The sequence below is a fragment of the Bombus huntii genome, chromosome 14, assembly GCF_024542735.1.
Source record: "Bombus huntii isolate Logan2020A chromosome 14, iyBomHunt1.1, whole genome shotgun sequence".
Classification (NCBI taxonomy): Eukaryota; Metazoa; Arthropoda; class Insecta; order Hymenoptera; family Apidae; genus Bombus; species Bombus huntii.
In genome coordinates, this window is record NC_066251.1 from 9,297,976 (window position 1) to 9,314,980 (window position 17,005).

General features: G+C 40.3%; 1 protein-coding gene across 5 annotated transcripts in view; it reads left to right on the top strand.

Annotated features, from left to right (window-relative positions):
• Positions 1 to 17,005, top strand: part of LOC126873204 (uncharacterized) — a 246,174-nt gene that overhangs the window by 66,206 nt on the left and 162,963 nt on the right. For all 5 annotated transcript variants that reach the window (XM_050633839.1, XM_050633838.1, XM_050633837.1 and 2 more), the window contains one exon: positions 15,749 to 15,789. The gene's annotated coding sequence lies outside the window, so the exon portion shown is untranslated. The remainder of the gene's footprint in view (positions 1 to 15,748; positions 15,790 to 17,005) is intronic.

Below are 17,005 nucleotides of genomic sequence, written 5' to 3' on the forward strand. Positions count from 1 at the left end.
ACTTCCACGATACTCCGCTATAATCTTTTCACTATACTTTAGTATTCATTGAGAATTCTCGGTACTTTTTTCGAGCAATGGACGAGCAACAAAAGCGATCTATCCTGCTGGATCTCGGATCGGCGCTGATCTCGTGTAAAACGCTCGACGATACACAACCTGAAAGATAATGAAGGCGAAGGATTTTAACATTTAATCTGTTTACGGGCACGTTATGAACGGTGAAAAATGCAACGGCGGCGTTTACAGTGCGGACCGTCGAACGCCATGCTCGCCAATAATTCAGCTGGATGATCCAGCTGCGTGTGTGGCAAAGTGCAGCGATTCGTGGAAAAGAGAATAACATTTAAAAGCGACCTTTTTCGCGAGAGCCAGTGATGACTTCCGATTACCGCGAATCGTTCTCGAAAAATACATTTTTGCGTTTTCCGCCCCCGGGGGACAATGGCGTTGGTGGATAGCGGCGAAATAAATAGAGAAGCTCATGCCGCATAGGAACAACCCCATGTCGATTTGGCGAAACCGCATCGAACGGCCCATGCAGAAATACATCGGCCTGTTTGCGTGTATTGTTGATGCGCAAAATGAGAATCCGGTAGGAAAACGGCGCTATTCCACCAGGTGAAAAGTGGTGAGCGAATAACACCGCTCGGAAAACGTACCATTTTTTCCTGCGAATGATCGAGTAATTCGACTGTTTTCCAAAGGGAGAATTAAATACAATTGTGTACGGTATTGGGAAATATTTTTCCAGATTATTTATTTTTTCCCTGGGACGGTCTGTTTGCAGATGATAGTGAGCGTCACAATTTGTAAATGTTTGTTTGAATTTATTCAAATATCATGTACTGTATTTAGTATTCACCTTGCCCCGCTACGGGTAGCTCGTGGTAATTAAAAAGAATCGAAGAGACTGCGGCAATCTTGTTCGAACGCAACATTTTATCGTTCACGGTAAAATAGATATTTTTTGGAGATAAAAAAAAATTAACATAAATTTGAAGATTGTTGCGCCCAATAATGAACGTAGAGTAAAGAAACTGGAAATACTTTATCGTCTGATACTTTTTAAAATCAGTAGAATATCTTATGAAATGCGGATATTTCACGCGAAAAAGTTATTGCGAAAAAGTGGTCATGAATTCTGTTACCATCCAATGCAGGTATTCGTTCATTTTCCGGGCTTTAAATGGCAGGGACACCGGTTGTTATTGCGCGGGATGAGAAGCTGGCGCGGAAAAGCGACGTCACACGAGAAATCACCGCCAAACGCCGGCCCCGCAACTTTTTAACGAACTGATGAAGCGACCGAAGCGGTGGTCGTTTTATTTTCTTCGTTCTTCTCCATTTTTTCTCTCTCCTTCTCTCTTTTGTCTTTCTCTCTCTCTCTCCCTCTCCCTCTCTTTCTTCCCTTCTCTTCTCTCATTTTTTCTCTTTTATTTTCAACGAGTCGACCGAGTGCCCATCCTACAGATAATTGCGAAAAATATAATGACGCGGTCGTGTGGCTGCTTTGTGGCCGGCTTTAGACATGAACTCGAGTGGGCTTTGAAGAGGAAATTATCGGTCGAATCGAGTTTAATCGTCAGAAGATAGTTTTATAGACCTTCCTCTCGTGGTTCTTTCTCGCCCAGGCTGTTACCCATCAAACAGCACACAGTTATTGTTCTATTATCTTTATTATTTTTTGTCACCATGCTACAACCCTCGAGCACCGAGTACACTCCGTTTTTGAAAACATACTTCGTTGCACTATTTAATTGGAGAACTTAGATATATTCGTCTGGTTTTCTTGGATTTTGCAACAGTATCGATTAGAAATTGATTAGTTAGTTTTCACTGACAGTAAAACCTTCCTATGCATTTTTTACCATACCAGCATAAATCACGCACGTACACACGCATTACTTGTTCCATCGTTAGTTAAATTTGTTATGTAAAACAATATTAGATAAATTACGAAAAGGGACCCGAATAATACCGATAATAACAATAATCTATTTGCAATTAGTCATTTTATTAGCGTTTGAAAATTTTCCATAATTTTCTCCAAGTATTTCCTTCACCTGCACACGATATTCGGCAATAAATTAACAACGAACGATGCGAAACGATACTACGTGTATAAAGTTCATCGAGCAGGTGTAATACATTTCGAAGGAAATTGTGTATTCGACAATGGTCGTGGTATTGTGTCGCGTTTGATAATTACGAGAAGTACCGACCTCGGTATCGCGGTACGTTTATTAGATTACGATCTGACCTCGCCCAGCGTGGCAAGGAAATTATCAGAGGGGTCAAGCTCTTAGATTTTAGATTATTAAGCAGATAGTTGGGGTGTGAAGTTAGGCGGGCCCGTATTTCGCTCCACGATTTCACCAGCTATACACATATGTATTTAGGATAATGTTTAACCATGGAGACAATAAAGGCTTATCGATCTAATAATATCTACTATTTTAAGCAAAGACGAGAAGATTTCTGCCTTTGAAGAAACAAATTTGCAAATACATAAAATTACGCTTGATATTGATGTTAGGAAATAACGACTTTTATGAATTCGCTCGCAGATGAAAACGATTCAGCTAGTTCTTCTAACGTTAACGTGAAACGATGAAAAGACAGGTTTAAATAGAAATAGAAACGTGGGGGATAAAATCACGGCTGCTATAAAAAGGTTGAAAATCGGAGCGACGTCGGAGTTCAAAGGTTAGTTCGTGACTTGGTAAAAATCAGATGGAGCCCTGCGAAAAAGGTCCGATATGAATTTCTGTTTCCAAATGTGTGGCGTGGGTCGAAAGTTGCGTAGTTCCCGTTGAACTTTTGCCCGGGTGCCAATTCGATTAGAGTCGCTAGGCGATAGCACCAACTTTGGTTACAGCCTTCAAGTTGAATTCGCAAGAGTTTAACTTGTTCGATTATCTTTGAGGCTCGCCAAACTGTTCCACGGAGAAGCGAAATATCCTGCTCAATTTCGATGTTACGTTTTCACGGTGGCGAAGATGGCTATTGCACTGCGAAACGTGTTTCCTGGGCCTTTTAAAACTTTTCTTTCTTTTTTTTTTACCAAAAAAACTATGTATCAATCGGCCGTTAATTCTCACTTTGATCGAATAACATCGTTAATTTTGGAAATACAGACATACGACTTTGTACATTTACTTTTGAAATATACGAAGAAAATGTAACCCAGTTTCCACACGGTTGATAGTATACAAAAAAAAAAAAAAAAAAAAACAGAAAAAACAAAAAAACAAAAAAAATACGCTTTTAGAAAAGAAAGAACAAAATTTTCCTATTTTTACACATGATTCAGCATTACCGCATTGAAAAGCTTTTTGTCCATTTTATTTTTAAAGAGGGGCGAATGTTTAGCAAATTTGCAACTATTTTCGGGCTGAATGTTCTTCCCATTAATTGCATTTGGAAATGCGTATAGTTCTCTGGCGAGCGCAAAAGTGCACTTTGATGTATAAAATGAAAAATATTCGTTCACACGGTAAACTGAATATCAGCGCAACGTGTGCACACGGGCGCACTTACGGGATGCGTTTATTGTTTGCAAAAATACTTTATTCCTCGCGTACGATAGATATGCGAGATTAAAAATCCTGACGTGCAGCGGAGTGATGGCAAATATTTTATGATTGATACTAAATACTTTTCTTGGAGAATATTTTTTGGAATTGCTACTATTCTATCGTATCGTTCAACGAGCTACGTGAATTTTCGGCACCTACATATAAAACAATGGAACTCGTCACATAGGAATTTTGTAAAATTTTATTTTATAACTCTCCATGTATCTTTTATGCCATATGTGATATATGAAAAAGTGTCGAAAAGTATTCGCGGAAAAGTTCACTAATGATCGAAACAGCGGAATCCGTTGTTTCTTTCATCGTTTTTGCATCGACAAGATAAACGCTCGTCCAATTAATCAGTCTATCTTAATTAGAAGGCGCGAAGGTCTTATCAGCGTTTTATCAAATTGAGTTTTTTCTCAGATGGCAATCTCTCTCTCTCTCTCTCTCTCTGCTGTTGTAACGTACTAGCTCAAACTACATATGTACATGCGAGGCGTGCATTTATCTTCTTCCAACGTTCAACCAGCTAACCCTCCAATGAGTGCTCTGTCTATTTGGGATAGTAGTGTTTAAACTTCATGGTATAACAATATTTGCATTTTCGTGACGCAACATTGCGGGAAACAGAATAACAAACTACGCATCGGCGAACATGGTTATTTGTTTTTTCTCGCGTAAAATTAGAACATCGAGAAAAATTCTTGCTTAGAACTGTGTCTTCCTGTGTTGCTCCAACATTTTTCTTCGAAAGATATCGCGCTATAAAACGAAGTGACTCGCTCGCTCGTTCGCTTGGCGAAAAAAAAAAAAAAAGAAAAAAGAGAACGGTTCGATGCCGGAAAGAGGTTATAGGTACGAAAAATATTTTTGTCGAATTTAATTTTAGTTACCTCGGGGGAACGCGATTCGATATTTTTTCTTTTTTGTTTTGTTTAATCGAACAACTCTGTTCCCCTAGTTTATAGTAAAATAGAGGAGAAAGTTTTTCAAGACAATTTTTCTAAACTAAGCAAAAATTAATTAACTCAAACGCTGCAATAGTCGATCTAATCCCCGTTCGCACATGCGCACATTCTCTTTTTAAATTTAAGAACTCGAAATAATAGAAACGAAACTTTTAATTAGGAAATTTACTTCAATTTTCAAAAATGAAGCTTTCCGCTCAAGAGTTCCGGCTCTGGTAATTCTATTTGCGTATTAAATAGAATATTTAATACATTTAATATCACTGTTATACGTATATAATGTATTATATATGTATTACATTTGCAAAAATGACATAATCAATGGGATTACGCTTCTCTGTCGTGATAGTTCACATTATATTCGATAAAATAATGGAACGCACGCGATATTCCTACAGTTATACAACGCGCAGAGAAAATGAAACTATCGTGTCAGTATGAAAAATGTATTTTCAAAAAGGAGCCAGAGCCCGGGTAAATTCACCGAGTACCGAAAAAATATCTTTCTTTAATAAAAAGTAGAATCAAAGAATATTTTCTCTACTATAAGAGACCAATTCCATAAAACAATATGTTCCACGAGAGTACGTATTTTTGTCGACTGTTATAGTTCAGATTTATGAAATTCTCAGGAACGTTGGAACCGTTCCCCGGTGATTTCGTTTCGTTTCGATCTGACAAAAGTTGAAACACAAAGAGGACAACCGAGTAGTCGAAATAAATATCTTTCATAAAAGGTTATAAGAATAATTGGAAATCGTCTAACCCCTTTCTCCTTTCTCGTTTTTATTTTTGTGAACCTATTCCCCAAACGATTTAACCGGTCAACGGTATCGACAAGTATAAATTAAGAAAGTTTATCGCTCGGAGGAATGGTGCAGTGCGACGACTGCGTTTGTAAATGGATCTGGCCATGTATATGCACTGGCTGTGTGCACATACGTATGTATGTACACTGGATCGCACTAACGAGGTAGTATATTCTACACGTTGGTCCGCTAATGATTACCTGATATCATGATCTAATGGACGCGGCAGATGTCGTAGCTTTTCTGCTAAATTTTATTTAGACCTAAATCGATTCAGGCCCTGTCACAGAGTCAGGGGATAGAGCCTGTTTCGTGAATCATCCTAATCATTCGCGCTCGGGGACCCATCCCAAATTGCAGCCCAATTAACGTGGTAACGTGGTTGATTTCAGCTTATATTTGATTTAATGGAACCACCGTATGTATGGAAACGTGGCGTCCAAAATGATCCACGTCGTTTACTCGTGTATTCGGGATCACGTTTTTACAATATCACAATACTTTCAATCTCTTTAGGGACTTCCTTTATTGATCATCGAATATTCCTTGTTAGCGATTGTAGCACACGTCGACGAATATCACGGTGAAATAGTTGGAACGGATAGTTATCGCTTAAAATAAAAATTTCTGTATACAACGTTGGGATTGTCTCGTTAAAAATAAGGTAAGAATAAACAATATATAGCAGAGATAATAAACTTTCAGAGTAACATCGAAGACACTCGCAGTCACGCACAGTGGCGCGGAAACGTAGTAGGGAAATGGGAAATACTAATTATTCTGGACAATAGGGATTATTTTTTACTTTAGAGAGCACGGCACCGGTGCATCTGTCCTCGAAGCTCCTTAGAATTATAATTGTGCAATTAAACGCTTCATATTGTCCCAGGCGACGTTTCCACGTTAATTATGAGCGAGGGCAGACGGAACTGCATTAAAACCGAAGAATTTTTACGGAAAGGACGGTTGGCAAAAAAGTGTTTAACAGCCGTCTGGTTGAAGCAGTAAAACTGACTCATCCGCGGAAGGTTTCTTCTTCGCAGCGCCGGTTTGTACGGCGGTGTATCTGTCGGATCGTATGCAAATCTCTTGCGGCTTAATTACGCGAACACGCCTACTATATGAGGTTTCAGATCGTACGTAACGCGAACCGGAACCCAATATATTTCTCGCCCGATAAGAAGAAACCCCCTGCATCTGAGCCTCGATTAAGCCTAAGGCTTGTACGAGCAAGCGTCCCTTTACCCTTTAGATACCTTTTCTTCCATTCGCCTTCCTTCTCCTCTCTCTCTCTCTCTCTCTCTCTCTCTCTTTCTCTATCTCTCTCGGTCTTCTTCGTAGTCTCCCTTACCGAGAGATGTATGCTCGTGTTGGCTTTTATCTGTAGCTATTTGCACACACGGATACTAAACTTGTGCCACGGCTGGTTTACAAGTCTTTACACGACGATCGGCCGATCTGTGATACCCGAAACCTGATTTCCCTTCCGCCTTGCAGCTTCGATCGACCACCCTTGTTATAGCTACGCGGAACAGTAAGTGCGTTAATGAGCGCTCTGATACGGAACACTATAGTCATAAGGAATTTTCGTTGAAATTCTGTTTCATTTTGATTCTTTAAATTCGTTCTTCTCTCTTTTTTTATGTTTGCTGGATACATTTCTTTGGATTCGTTAAATCAGTTTGAGGGCTAGATTAGAGTAGTTTTGGAAATGTAAAGGCTATCCGATACGGTATCACGTGGTTGGCTATGTATGAAATTCTCTTTGTGGCTCATTTTAATTAGCGATTACATATGCTGATACGCCCGATGGATCGCTAATGGCCATTTTGGCAGAATGCAGGTACTATCATTGAAATTTTCATGCTGGTTCGCAGAAATTAATACACGCGTTCGCGAGTTGTAACTACTTCTGGGTAACCGTCGATAAGAGTTCAACGATTCCACAGTCGGCTGATTGATTATATCGAAAATTTTTTCGGTGGAAAAATGGTATCCGTTATTCGCTTTCCGATTCGTTATCCGATTCCGATACGATTACGTGCCTGCATGCAATTTCTAAGAATTTAGATAAAAATTAAAAATTCATAATTCTCACAAACAAGCGGACATTTCAATTTTGCAAATTCCAACTAAAGTATCAATGGTTTTCTTTACTTCTCGTATCAAAGGCTTGATAACGAATCGAATCACCACCGTGAACCACTGCTAAATCAGTTTACGCAATCGATTCACCTATCTTTACAGAAAATATTTTTCTGTCCCTTTGAGAACTTTATCTGCCTCTTTTGAAAAGCCACCTTTCGATATAACTAAAAGTACAGTCGCGACTGTCAGCCAGTATCGCGTTATTAAAAAATGGCGCCATTCGTTGAAGAATGTCAATCGCAAGATCGGCGAAATGAAATTTTATCGAGAATCGTGGAGAGCGCATGGCGCTTGCAGTAGTGTCAATGGCTTTTTGCGATATTAGAGAGGTCGATGAAATGAGATTCTGGATTTCACTTAAATTACCAAACTCTCTCTCTCTCTCCCTCTCTCTCTTTCTCTCCCCCGGTGCCGTGTGCCTTGTGCACGAGTCTGTATGCAATATGAGCTTTCCTATTGTGTATTTGCGCCAGAATTCCAGTAGTTTCCGTTATAGGTGTACATAGCGGCGTTACGCTGACTCGAACACTCACAGGTATCGTAAGTGCAGTTTCCAGGTTGAGAGGAGTCGCTAGACGAGATAATAAGAGAGAACGACGAGAAACGAAGGGATTCAAACGGAGATTGGCAAGATTGAATTATTGTTCAACTTTGTTTGTTGCATACACCAGGTTCCGGATCCATGGCCTATCCTTGATCTCGTCAAATTTAAGGTGCATTCGACTTCCCCCGCGATGTCTCGTCACGACAATTCATTACGTTTCTGCGTTATCAGGCAAAATTGACTCTATTTGTCAAAACTTTGTACGTTTCCTCTGGGCTTTCGTAGCGACACGACGCTGTGTCCCGATGAATCGGCCGTTTGCCACGAGAAACGACGATAACGACGATTGAGTTTCGTGAAAGATCGACCTGATGAACCGTATTTAGCTAATTACGGCTTTGTACGCGGATAACAACAAGATTATTTATTGAATCAATTTTTCGCCTATTTACAGCTAAAACGATACCGAAACCGGTACGGTGGACAAAGCATTGTCTTATCAATTTTCTCGCAGCAGCCATGTAACGTTGCATTCAGGACCAAATTCATAATCTGATTACGGTGTACTATAGGTTAGAGTTTCAACTTTGCGCTTAATTAGCGAGCGATGGGTGGCGGTTGCCTGGCAGTGTCCACGGTTATCAGTCGATGAATGTTTAACTTGGTCATAAAACCGAAGTTTTTGCTGTTAATTAATTCAGACAAAGCTGAAAATTCAATTATAATTTTATATTAGACCGTGCGCGTGTATCAATTATTTGGGAGCAAACGTTGCTCGGTGGAAGCAGCAACAGGCGTGTAGACGGGCAAGCGGCAAGGCTTTCGCCACGCTAGAAAATAGGGGATGCATAAATTTCACTTCAAATTAATTCGAAACTAATTTAATATGGTTAAGTTAACGTGGATTACAATACTAAGTCAACAATAATACCGAGCATAATACGAAATCCGACTCGGTAACAGCCTAACTCATCGCTGCTCGCTATCTTTTATCCTTTATATCGATATTAAATTTTTATTTAGACAATCGGAAGAAGATTACTAAAATTGAGAAGCTGAGACAATCTTTTTCGCTGGAAATCAATATTTTTTCGTTCGGTTACAGAGCTAAGAAGCACACTGAATACTTAAAATTAGTCATCGCGATAAACCAATCGCCCTATCGTTAAGCATGGTAAGAAGTTGCTGTCAAAAAGTCAAAGAATATACGGAAAGATTCATTGGATTCGTTGGCAGAGTGGAAAGTGATATAACGCGGTTTAACGTTCACGTTTTCGATATATTTCGTAATTCGTGCGTCGAGGCAATAGCAGAGGTTCCTCTCGGAAAACTATGGGAAGAGAGAGCTTAAGGCGAATCCGCAATACACTCCATAACCTTGAGCGTCATAGTTTCGATGTTGTTCGGTGAAGAAGCGGTGCATGTTGAGAATTCTCGTTTGTTGAGAAGCTGGTGCGGTACAGATTTCTGTTTAGATGGAAGGTGGAGGGCAATGGGAAGAAGAGGGTAGAAATGAACGAAGAGAAGGGTAGCTCTTTGACTGCCGACAGTACCTACTTTGAAATTATACAGCGTTTATGCCCTTATTAATGCGAGTCCTAGCAGATATGGCCGGAGATCGAGGAGGTTGAGTTATGATTCAGCCCTGCTCGTTCCTTGGTCGCTTTTGAGCCAACACCGCCATAATGCCCCGTGATTAATCCCTCGGGGTACGGGCTGGCAGTACCAGCGGTGCATCTCACCACCTTCAGCACCCTCTTTCTGCAAAACCCCTCTTACCTCGCCTTGTGCCCTTCTCCTTCTCTCTTTTTCGCTTCCTACCGAGCCAACACCCTCCCATTCTGCACCTCGCCGCCCACCTATCTAACATGTACCTTTGTGGTAGCACCCTCGACGCAGATCAGTATTTCAGCAGGCGTCCGGAATTTTAATACGCGGTTTTACCACCGTGAGAGGCGTCATCCTCGTCCTTGCCACGCTCACGTTAGAATTTATACACGGCCTCGCGCCGCGGGTGATCCGTAATTAGCCGTTGTGCGAGCACCTCGCACACAGATGCATTCTTCTTTTTCCCCGATTTCCACGGCCTGATTCTCTCTCTTGCTCTGCCTGCTTCTGGCTGTTGTTGCCGAGCTACCTGGCTTTTGCACAGCGCCCCGGCTGGCACGCTTATACGAAGGTTGATTTCTTTGATGTCGAGTGCCCGTGGCAGGTGATCGAGGGGAACGTCTGCGTTCGAGGGTTTCTTTTGCGGTTCTCCTTCTTACTCGTCCGCTCGTCTGAGTTAAAGCACTCTTTCCGAGAATTATCTTGGTGTTTCATCAACGTTGCTTCGTTGGCTATCGAGATCGTTGTTATTTGTTACCTTGCGTACCGAAAGTATCTATCGAAGTTTTCTCGTTAAATAGGTTTCGTATCGAACGAGTGTACTTACGCGAAAACATTTGTGACGAGAACGATCGAAAACAGGTCAAGCTTCTTAATACGTTTGTTATACGTTCGTTTATTTGGCAAAGATACAGATATTTCAAAAGAGATTCTCGAGAAAGTCACTAATTGCGAAACTTCTTGATTCGGACATTGTTTCAATGCGAGAATAATAATATGATAAAATACGAGTGATTTTTAAACGTATCAAAGTTAACAATTAAAATTAAAAGGAGCAAAAATTATACGATTCAAAGCAATTTAAAACCTGTAGCAATAATCTGCTCGGAATAGTATAAAGTATATCTCTGATAACGCAATTTCATTCGAGTTGATATCTCAATTAGTTTCCAGGATATAAAACTTGCAAGCACGACGTTCCAATGTACGCGCGAAGTAGTGAACGAAGTCACGGAGTGTCGTGACTTACATTGTCTCCTGGAAATGCATACATCGCCTAGTAGTGGTAGTAGGAAAAAAAATGCTGACTCAACATTTGTCACTGACCACTGCACATGTGACAAGCGTGGGATAGATCAGAGACGCGCCCGAGTATATGCCACGAGGATAGAAGAGTCTTAAAAATTATGGTGCACTTTGATCGACGATATCTCGAGAATCGAAAGTCGTATCGACATGGATCTAAAAGCATAACGAAAGAATAACTTCACCTTTATTGTTGGTCTTAGTTTTATCGAAAAATCACTAATATCTCTAAAATGTTATTTAGTTGAAGTTCGAGTAGTTTCAACCCACGAAGGACCAACTTTGCCTTAACATTTAATTTGCGATTTCTTCACTGATTTTACATTAACAATTATGCTTGCTTCATCATCGTGATTATGAAAGGGAATTCCAAGGATTTGTTTAATATTCTTTCCATTGCTAGATCGTATTTTATGTAGGTTTAATGAACATTCTGAATAAATGTGCGTAACAACAATGGATATTGTTTATAATTACTTGACTAACCGAGCCGAACGACGAACAAGATAATGATCATCATAATTTGATTTATGCGAAGGTATTGCACAAGGGAACTAAGACGGAACAAAGGAAATTGGATACACGTAATCCGAGTAGCATTTTGTTGCGATTGTTCTGCGCAAGGTATTTGTTTAACAAGATCCAAGGTAAAATCCTGATGGTCTGGAAGGTCCTGTGTTCACGGAACGCACACGTATGGGCAAACAGATTCGTTAGCAGTTAGTAGACTCCGTAATTGTTAGCACGTCTGGAGTTACGGTTTAGATGGCACAACGTTACATGATGGGTGATTAAAGACTTGATAGAGTAGACGAGCATTGGTTAAGTGTAAATTCTCTCTCATCGGCTCATCTTGCACGATATATCGTGTTCGGTTTCCTCGTCTTCCTTCGACCTTTGCTCCCTTCATTTTTTTCTTTCTACGTCAACAGATCTTCCCGAAAGAAAAATGAAAATGAGATTGTACGCGATTTCCATTCGACCTAATGAAACGAACTTGCTTAATGCGATTTATTATCGAAATACGTAACGATAAACGATGTAAATCTTATACGTAAAGTTTGCGAGAAGTTGTTCCGGTAATTTGGAGAGAGTTCCTCGAGATAGTCTTTGATTACGAAACTTTTGCTCTTGTTTAAGACTTGCAAGATTTTCTGAAAATTTAGTAATTTGGGCTTGGCATCGACGAGGGAATAATAGAATGATTACATAATGAAGCGAGAGAAAGGAAAGAGAAGGAAACGGGACAGGACGCGTTGAAAATGGAAAATCTGCCTGGCCACGGATTCCTAGAGTCGCGCCATATATTTATACGCAGGAATTAATTCGGCGCCGGGACGAATTAACTTTCTATGGCGTTCTGCCAGCCTCCAAGTCTGTTGATCCGACGGAATTTAACTACCATTCGATGTAATTGAAGCGTCCTCGACTCAGCCACCATTATCTGTACGTTCCGTGTGCTCGATCTCTGGGGAAAAATTGTCTTATTCGGAGAAAACAGATTCGCCCTGGGAACTGGCTAACGCAAAGAAAACGTTCGTGACTTTCGAGTTGACTACTCGAAAGATGTTCAATCAACTTAATACCAGCGTTCAGGGACGAATATCTTAAGTCCTTTGCAACGTAGAGTGTATTATATCAGACTTTACTTTTCTGCCAATTTCCTACAACTGTTACTTTGCAAAATGTCCAATCTGTTCATCGAAAGTTGCTTTTTCCCCCTGGTCTAGACAAAACTGTACTCGACAGTAAATATCGTTAATTGCAAGTTTGGCGAATCGTTAGCCAACTAGAGAGAGGCACTCCATCTCGAAGCTGTGAAATTTATCGTGCGGAATATTGTCACGGTCTAGCGTGTAACCGCGTTAGAATAATTTTCCACGGGAACATTTCGAGGGAAGAGGGACTATTGTTATTCCCGCGATGCTCCCTGCTATAATATACCGTTTACGTAGAACGTCAGACCGGGCTGATAGATTCCTGTGAACAAGCAACATCACCCGTTGCGATTCATAGCCGCGCATCCTGAATCGAATATCATTGTGCTACGTCATTAACACTGCGTTACGAGACATACAGCAATTAGATAGACTCTCTCTCTGATCGATTGTACTTGTAACCAAATCTCTCGACGGACAAAAGCACGACTTGCTACACGATAATGCACTATCGTGCTATTGCACCGCGTTTCCTCGTCTATGCTCGTACCATTTCTCCAAACCTGGGCTGCGTTGATTAATTAGTCGAAGAATTTCTATCATTTTACTTCTGCAAGAATGAAAGTATTACGAAGATGGAAAGTATCTTTGAAAGCAAACTAAAATTCTTATTAGATATATTAGATGAGCGAGAGTAGAATGCAACGCGATACAACGCAACGTGAACCAATTTAAGCGGTCGGCCCATTCGCGTATATCGATCACTTGAAACTCAATCATTCGCGATAAACGATCGTCTAAAATTCCCCTTTCCTTTACTTTTTCCCACTTCATTGTACGATAAAAGAAGAAAGAAATATCCGTTTTATTTTTTAAATTGTTGAGGTATATATACGTTTTGGATTCTGCTCGGGTCTCTACCAGATATTCCACGATCTTCGTTCTCAGGGATGTTTGTACTTACACCGACACCATTGTCGGTGCACTTTGACCCTCGTTCACTCGAAAGCCTGAAGTAGATTTCCGCGGGGAAAAAAGTCGCATTTTTTCCGACGGTAATGCGCCAGTTTTCGAAACGAGATTTACCAGTGGAAACTTTTCGTTTTGGATAAGACAGGATTTATCGCTAGGCATCCAGCATGCGAATGCGCTCCAGCTCTGACAAAATCGGCTGCTCCGCGATGAAGTATAGTTTTCAGTCTCGTGATCTTAAGGTCGACGAGCTTCCTAGAAAACGACCAAATTTTGTGACAAATTTTGCTCAAAATTTTCCATCCTTAAATATCGAATTTGCGTTGCCTGCTTTTGCAGACATTCGGACTAATAAAATAAGAACGAATACCGAATATCAAATAAAAAGCGAAACACCGAAATATCGAGGTTTTACGGGCGTTTCCAATTGTTAATCACGAATTTCGTACGTGTAGGCAAGAGAGAGAGGGCGAGAGAGAGAGAGAGAGAGAGTCGAATGGCAAGGAAACGGTGGAATAATTGAAACGGTATGCGAAATTGCTTGTTCGCGCAAACGAACGGAACAAAGCAGAGAGATGATGTTATAAAATATTGAAAAGAAGGCAGGTGAGGGTTTTCGGTGTCGTTTGGCGCGTTGTTTGTCTTATCGCAAAACAATCACCGAATCGCCGGTATTATCCCGACGCGATCGCTGCGGTGAAAAGCAAATTGCTAGGCACGAAATTGATTTCCCTCTATTGAATTGCTCTGTCCTGCAGTTCTGTTGAAATCTTGCAGCTGTGTGTGTGTGTGTGTGCGTGCGTGTGCGTGCGTGTGCGTGCATGTGCGCGCGTGTAACTGAAATGCAAGTGACGGACCCATGGAAAAAAATCCGTCGGAACAATGGAGGCTATCTTAACCGCGCGCAACCATCACCCTTCTCCGCTTTTTCAACTAAACTTCATGTTCGACGTTTGACTGTCAGCCATTCTTTCGTGTTTACAGTTATATAACTGGCCATCCTTTCACGGATCATACCGCCAACGATTCTATATGCCTTTCACACTTTCGGTGATTTATTCGACAGATGGAATGTACGGCAGGAATTTTTCCAGAGAATAAAGCAACGGGATTTTTAAACGTTCGAAAGAAACAATGTTGTCGTTTACATTAATTTTATCACACGCTTCTTCGGTGGTTAAGCAATATCAATTTACAGCAGAAGCATTTGAAATATAGGAAGTTCATTTTATATATATTTTCTTAAATTCACTTGACCATCGTAGGAAAGCTTTTACCCGCGCGTCTAAAATTCATAGACAAGGCCTCGCGTCATCTTGCCGCTTTCGATCGCATCGTGAAAGCCCAATAGGTCGAATGCTTCGTGTTTCGACATCGAAGAAAGTGCGTCGTATTTCAGCCGCAGCAATTTACCGGCGATTTATAACCATTGACGAAAAGTCATGGACGTAGAAAAGTTAGGGTATATAGACACGCGTAAAAGTATCGATATACGAAGTGTATCGGATCGTGGAACGGTGTATGGGCTTTCCAGAAGAAAATAAGGGGACAGTGTAAAGTAGAAAGTTTACGCGTTGCCTGGTACCGTTGCACTTGAGTTCTATGTGGTTATACAACGACGATATGGCATCGGGGTGCGCGAGAAAATTATAGGAGAACATTTACGCAAATATGCTTCTCGTACGTTGTCACTGCGGAGGATTAAGCTATGCCAAAATTAAATAAAATTATTAATATTTATATGTACTATTTTCTAAATTGCTGTTGGTTAGTAATGAAGTCGCTCAGGAGCAAAAATTCCTGTCATCTCTATTTTTATCTATTGTTATCTATCGTTATATACTATTAGTATTTACCAAAATACACAATTGGTTTAAATTTTCAGAAGCAAAATGATTAACCTCGATGGACGTATGATTCTGTGTGTTTTTATGTAGCTCGGTTAGTGATCGGTAAAGTAGTAATCCTAAAAGTATAATCTAAAATATTATCTTAGAAAGATAATAATAGAAGAAAATTGTTATATTATAATATAGCGTTAAATGAATAGAAGAAGGTGCTTAAATTCTATATGACAAATTAACGTAGAATGATTCATCTGTAATACATCGTTTCGTGGAGATAATGATATTAATTCCTTCTCCTGTTTCAGAAATCGGCAAGTGCGGCTGCCACATCCAACTTCTGCAACCCGTAAGTTTGCCACGATATACTACCAAAATATAATTGACACTATACGGTCCGCTTACGCTCGGATATCAAGCAAAGGCAGATTATAAATCACGAGACCTTTAGCTTCGTGCTAATGTACGCTTTTACGATCGGCTCATTGCCACAAAGTGCGTCATAAAGAAGCTAATAAAGTCCATCCGTGCTGGATGCTATCTTTATGAATTCGTGCCAGCCAGCTTCGCGCTTGTTTCGTTTTGTCCCTAGTCGTTGTTCCTTTTGTCAGCTCAACGATGTACTTCAAATTTATTCGGCTAGAAATTCAGGTAAATTTATTCATGTTTCTTCAACCTGTTGGCCGAGTCATCACTTAATTATTTAAAAGTTCCATAAAGATATGATATTGATTTCACGTTGGTCCTGGATTTTAGTAAAAATTTTAATATAATTGACCAAAGCGTAAAAAGATAGTAGATTGCTGAATAAATTATCGCGTGAACTCGTCTCAATTAACAGGTTGAAAATTAATCGATAGGAATACAGATTAACTCTCGATTTCAAAATTGTTAAAATCGGCAAAGGTATCTTCGAACAAAAATGTTCGAACAAAATATCGCGTAACTGAAAATACTCTCAGGGGAGCGGATAAAAGAATTAGGAAAAAAATCACGAAAAAGAAAGATGCAAGCAAAAAATAGTTTCGCGTCTAGGGATTACCGAGCTTTTGGAAATATTTGTATAACCCAATTTACAGGACAGACAGGTGCCGGTAAGAATTTTCACCGGTGTATTTTTTAAAGCAAACACGGGCCGTTGGTCGTTAACTGAAAAATCCGGACAAAAGCGGGACGTTTAAAACAATTACGCGGCGAGAGATTGACGAAATTTTTGCCGCATTTCCTTGCCGCGCGTAAAACTTTTCGCATTAATAATCGCACGGAATCATTGTCCGGCCGCGAAACGAATGGGGAGATTTTTGTACAAGCCAGAGGATAAAAAGGGACGTTTGACTAGGTGACCTCCATCGGGTTTTTGTCGCGTATGTTTGCCTCCGTTCAACGTCGACGCCTGCAAAAAGATCGTTAGCGGGATCTAGAAATGGTATACCGATGTGGCTTATCGATTCTAATTTACCGGAAAGTCATTATCGCGCTAAAAAGTTGCTATTCCATTCCATAATGTTGCCTTGGAATTCCTGTCGGACCCAATTTTCAGTTATCTGTTCTAGTCGTCCTAAATT